The following is a 6,385-nucleotide window of genomic DNA, read 5'->3' on the forward strand; positions in this document are numbered from 1 at the left end:
CCCTGCGCGGGCAGAAGGACCCTTGGTCCCGTGACTGTGACAGTTCCTCGTCAGAGCTCCGGCCATGCGGCTGGAGAAATAAACATCTCTCTGAAACAGCTATCAAGAATCTGTCTGCCCATATATATTTCCTTTCCACGGGACTCCTGGTTTGATATATGTATGTTGCAGTATCCCCGCTGCAACATTTCTCCTCAGGGCTTCTCTCAATATATTCCCTGCCCTGCCTGTATTTTTGCTTGGGATTGCCCTGATCCCTGATGCAGGACATTATACTTGGCCTTGCTGAACTTCATGAGATTGGCACAGACCCACCTCTCAAGCCTGTCAAGGTCCCTCTGGATGACATTGAATCATTGACCACAACCCTTTAAGTGTGACCATCCAGCCAATTCCTTATTCGATGGGTGATCCATCCATCAGATCCTTGTGTTTGCAGTACAGAGACAAAGATGTCATGCAGAACAGTGTCAGATTTCAGGAATGCGGTCAAGATATATCCTACTGTGTGTTGCATCACATTAATTTTGCTAATTTTTCTGTTCGTCTTTTCTTTGTCATTTCTACAGTGCTTGTAGTGGAAATATGACCTGTGGAATTTTGTACCTGAGGATGCTCCAGAAACAGTACACTCCCAAAACATCAGGGATCCTCTTCTGGATGGAAAGCAGTGTGCCCTAGGTTACAATGTAAGATGTAACCACAAGCATGTATTCTATTATCATCTTCACAAGCTGTTAAAGCAGGTGGGGCAATGTTTGTTATCTCCTACCATGATTCATCCTTGAAAAGTCCCTCTGGGAGCTATCTCAGTTTAATGGGCAATCAAGAACCCACGCATGACTCATAGAATTACATCAACCCATTGTAAAATGCTCCACCCAGGGGGAGGAACCAAGCATTCCCGCCTTGATATAATCTGGGGTTTGGAACAGTATAAGCAGCCCTTACCTATGGGACTCCTGGAGGATGAGAGCTACATCACTGGACCTTCAGGTGAAGACCAGACCCTTTTCTACAGGATCACTGCTTCAACAGGACCACTTCATCTAGTCTGCTACTACCACCCTGACTAACATGGTGTCAGGCTGTATCCTGACTCTGTTAGTGTTCTTGTACTATTGCATTTATTTTAATTTTCCTATTAAATTATAATTCTGATTAGTGATCTCCCACTGTTTTTTTTTCAAACTAGGACACAGTGACAATCCAAAATATAGCAGGTTCTTCAGTCTGAAATCAGGAAGCACTTTTTCTGCTCTATTCCATTAAGAGATAGAGATGGGAACAGTCTTGCATCAAAAAGGTAAATTACAGTAGATTTAGACAGGGGATTTGCTCTGTGCCTTAGCAGTCGTTTTTTTTTCCCCCAGCATCTCAGCTGGACAGCTTAGGTGGGAGGTGTGGATGGCTGATGGTTTTTGATTGTAAGGGCTCAAGGTGCAGAAATAAGGACACCTTTGCTTGTTGTTTCCGGAAGAAAGTGTATGGTCAAAGTCAGATTGAAACATTGCAACATACAGAGGTAATGGGAAGGCACTGTTTTTTGAGACTTAAAATATGTTCATGTGCATGTCTTTCCACATGAACATACCCCCAAGTAGTGATGGAAGTTCTTCTGGGATCTTTGAATCCAGACATCTCTGTTGATCAGGCTGCTCCCTGTAGCTTGAGGAGCTACTTTAACTGCAGGTGATGTTGGTGTATTTTCAAAAGAGTGGGGGGAGGAAAAGGAAAAGAACTGAGTGTTTCAAGACTTGTTGTTTTCAAATACTAGAGTGTTTGGGACTAGTCACCTGTTATAGATATGAATCTTATGGTTCCCACAGGACTTATGTCTGAACAATACCTAAAATCTATAGTCTATTCTAATATATACCCACAATTCCCAAATAGCCAGGAGCTTTGCTTTGAGCTTCTGCTTGCTTGAGCCATAACTTACCAGACGCTTGTAATACAGAGCAGTATAACATCCTTTGTGCTGACTAAGGCACACCAGTAACTGAATTCACACTGTAGATAGAAGTTCAGTTTCTCCTCTTCTGCCACTTTCTGTCAGGGACTTAAAGCTCCACCCGCAGTGCAGTAAATAATAGCTGAAAGGCAGAAATATCTGAAACCACTCCAGCTGTTTTCAAAATGATTGTGTGGCTATGCCCTGAGAGAGCTGAACACATGATGGCAGCAGGATGCTACCTACAGCTGAGTGTGGATGGTGGAAATCCTAGACCATAACAACACGACTATTTCTGGTAGTTTAATTAACTTATAAAAAGGGGATATTTGTGGAGATCCACCATCTTTGAGGAACTGCTTCTAGTTCTAGGTCACAACAGTAAAAATTCACATTAAGGTAATAGCATCCATGGAGACTTATTTGTATGCTTGCCACCATGTCCAATTTACATTTGGGACAAGAAGAAGAAACTCTATCATAAATGATGTGAGGAATCTGATTTTAAATATTACCTGTGCAATTTTACAGGTGCTTCTCACTTCTTAAGGAAAGTGTTACAAGAAATTAGGAAAAATCACCACTGAAATCACCTCCTCCATCAAGCATTAGTGCTGTCTTTGACAGTCCTGAGGAGTCCTAGGCAATTTAGTTACATGTCATACAGCATCTGAGGTTCTTTACACCTCAGAATAATTTTCAGATCTTTCTCTCTGTCCTTTTTCCTATAATTCTACTTTATAGAAAATTCACCTCTTTAGGGTAGAGTGAGAAGCACTGCAAGGAACTTTCCACTAAAATTTAAAATCCTATCCAGATTTTAAATATAAAGTGGTGGCTCACCATTCTAATTTATCACAACTCAAAGCCAGTCTTATCAACAGGATTTCTTAATCTGTAAACCACTTATGTGCCTGCTAAAATGTTTGCTGGAAAAAAAGGAATCTTTCTGCATGCCTCCAGATTCAAAATATTCAACATAAGGTGACTTTCAAAAATCAGATAATTCTTTGCAACTAGACTCCTGTCACTTAGTCTGTGCGCTTCTTAACCATAGACTTGCTGCCAGATACAGGCATATTTGTCTTACCTAAATACAAAGACGAGGTCAAATTTTCTCATATTGTAAACTTTTTAGACTTTGATCAGGCAAAAGTTTAAAATTTCTACCTACCTACATATAAGTCAGCTGCAGAGTTTTAATTAACAAAATGATTCCATTATATCTTTAATTGTAGATCATGTAGAAGAAGTATAAATTTTGAGGTAGCAAAAAGAAAATATAAAGAAATATGGAATCGTAGCATCATTAAGGTTGGAAAAGACTTCAAGATTGAGTGCAACCACTAATCTAACACTGCCAGGTCCACCACTGAGCCATGTCCCTAAGCACCACATTTTCATGATTTTTTGCTTTACAGAAGAATCTGAGTAATTTGTAAATCTGAGTAAGAAGTAGGAGGCTATACTACCAGAAAACCCGGCTGATCTGTCAGGTGGCAACCTGTTGCTGCCTTCAAACTATTGCTTGCATCATGCTCAAATAAGCTCTAGCCACCTAGTTTTGATCTGAGACTTGGCATCCCACAAACCAGTCTATTTCAGCAATAAAGCCAAATGAGCACTGCAGCACCCATTATAAGGAACTGTTTCATTTCCTTCTAATGAACTCTGTAATATTATTGGCTCACATCAATGTCTGCCCAAGAGGTTGTCATTCTGAATGGAGAAATAGGAGCTCCTAGGTAGCATTTTTTTAGCTTTCAAACAGACGCATACATCATCTGGATGATACACAAATATCCTGGCTTAAGGAACAAGTAGGTCCTTGAGGACTGGCACTAAGGAAACTTGGTTTCCTATTAAACAAAAGACTGAGTAATGCTTTCCCCATTTATATGATTTGTCTCAAGTGTGTATTCTCTAGTGCCTAGTATAGAGAGTGGTCCTACGTTTGCAGGATTTGTAAGATTCTCCCCCTGGTGCCTTATTTCAGTCTTTCCCACAGTTACAGAATAACCAGTCTTGCTGCTCTCCCCCAGTTTATTTATGGACTAGTAACTTTAAGAGTTTCATTTTCTTCAAGATTTCCACTGTTACCATTCTAATTTGGTTTAAAATTTACCAATTTTGTTTTAAATTACTTGTTTAAAAAAAGTTTTTGAAGGCAAGCCAAGTGATCATACACAACTTCTTTCCACAAAATAACAGAATAAAAATAGCTTTCCTTAAAGTTTTAATTTGTGTCTTATGAAAACAAGACCTGATAGTTACACAAAATAATTTTCTAACAAGTGCAAGCATTCTGCTAAAGATTTTTACTTGGATTTCAAAAAGCTTTTGGAAAGGTCCTTCTCTAAATGCACTTGAAAGGAGCCAAATCACCACAGAATAGTTGGCTTGTTTTTTTCTTTTTTGGGGAATAACAAAGCAAAAAAGAGGAAATAAGGGACAGTATTAAAAACATCTGGTTTTAAAGTGAAATGTTATCCCAAATATACCCCAGGAATCACTGCTGAGACCCAGATACTTGAATTGAACATGCACAATCTGAAGTAGTGAGGTGAAAAATTTTTCAAGTCATGCAAATTATTCAGACTTGTCAAACAAACTGATCAAGAACTATGTGACAATAATGAATGACGAGGCAATGGAATGGCAGATACAACCTGATGGTGATAAATCTAAAAGAGGGTCATAATCCTATTCATATAATCCCAACAATGGGCTCTATATTGCTTAATTCCCTCTCAGGAAAGAGACCTTGGTGTAACAACAGTGATATACCCACGTATTAGACCTTATGTGCAATGTTGCACACTTTATCCCAAAGAGAGGAAGTTTCCTTTTACAGAAAAAGGATAAAGGATACAGAGAAGAGATAATGACTTGACAACTTACACTGAAAAGAAATACAGAGATATTTGTATGATTAATATACCTTCGTTGCTTTTCATGTTGCTAAGACTCCTTAGATTTGCTCAATTTTAAATGCAAGCTTATCTTCATTTTTTAAAGCCAGATAAATGCTTCTCTCTTTTCTTGGTATCTTCTGAACTCTAATCTCTTCTTACCACATCAAAACTCACATTGGGCTCAGGGAATATTCTCAACATATATGATCTAAGTATTCTGCTTGATGACTCTCAAATCTAAAACAGGAGGTTTTCTCAAGAGAAGAAATTTTGCACCTTGCTTTAATATATTTTACAATACTTGACTGTGGAAAGGATTACAAATGTGAATGCATGCTTGGTATTAAAATGAATTGCATTTGGCATTCCAAATTTGGCTGCACTGGAAAGATGTTAGTAATGTATTTAGTGCCTTTGTTTTTCTTCAGAAAATGAGACAGGCATAATACAAGAGTGAGGAATAATGTTATCAATAAACTACTTAAAATTCCAAGTTTCTTCACCTTATTTTCCTGATAACTTATACAGTTCTTCCGGACAAATAAGACAGATTTTGTTCATATGATCAATAGGGTCAAATATGAATTTGTAGTTTCAAATCCTGCCTTTCCCCCCTATTCTTATTGAGACTTTTGCACAAAAGTACAGAGATAATACATTCTTTAGGCAACAATCACATGTTACTGTTTACTTTGGTCTTTAGAGCTAGGCTTCTCACATGATTTTACAATGGTGAATATGGTATATTCAATAGCCAAAGGTTAGATACAAAGTTATACACTCTGGAAAAAGCTTTATTTGACCTATTTCAGTTGTCTTTTGTAGGATATATATTGCTTCCTGGAAGTGTATCTTTCTCTCCAGTGATTATAAAGGAATGATAATTCATAATTTACCATATCCAGTGCTGTTTTCTATATTTGGTCAGAAGAATACCATCTTTATTGTCACAATCCCAATTACTGAGTGAGAATAAGCAATTCACTTTTAAGTTCCTAGTTGCTCTTAACTTTGTTTCTTCTTCATTTCTTTTTCTATTTCTTCTTCTCCATTTTGCTTGGGTTTTTTGTCTCGCTTCTGGCATGTCATGTTACCAGAGAATATTGTAGTGCTATTAAATAATAATACAAGTGTTTTCAATCCCCTTCAATGTATGTGGTGGTCCGGACCCAACTGGATTTCTAAATCAAAATAATATTCTCAAAGAAGACATGAAACTGATTTTCATTTCTGGAGTATAGTAGCTTTTCCTAAACTCAATTAGAGAGTCAAATATATTATATCTTCAAGTGCTTAAATAGTTAAGTGAGTATAATTCAGTGGACTTTTATGAATCCTTTCCCTTCTGATTAAGTAGTATCCTATCCTGTCTCCACTCTAAGGTGGAAACAACATCACCCGACCATTAATTTATAATTAAAGTATTCCAAAATAACAAAAACGTTACCTAGTTGTTTCTCTAGTGTACATTGTGTAAAAGGTTCACAAAGTGATTTAAGCTTTATAAATAATTCAG

The 6,385-nt window shown here is 37.6% G+C and overlaps 1 long non-coding RNA gene across 1 annotated transcript in view; it reads left to right on the forward strand.

Annotated features, from left to right (window-relative positions):
* LOC108448999 overlaps positions 1–3,566 on the forward strand; it is a 6,224-nt gene extending 2,658 nt beyond the window's left edge. The window contains exon 2 of the long non-coding RNA XR_001865093.1: positions 570–3,566. This is a non-coding gene — a long non-coding RNA (uncharacterized LOC108448999). The remainder of the gene's footprint in view (positions 1–569) is intronic.
* The last annotated feature ends 2,819 nt before the right edge of the window (positions 3,567–6,385 follow it).

This window comes from Corvus brachyrhynchos, unplaced genomic scaffold, assembly GCF_000691975.1.
Source record: "Corvus brachyrhynchos isolate BGI_N302 unplaced genomic scaffold, ASM69197v1 scaffold49, whole genome shotgun sequence".
In the NCBI taxonomy this organism is placed as follows: domain Eukaryota; kingdom Metazoa; phylum Chordata; class Aves; order Passeriformes; family Corvidae; genus Corvus; species Corvus brachyrhynchos.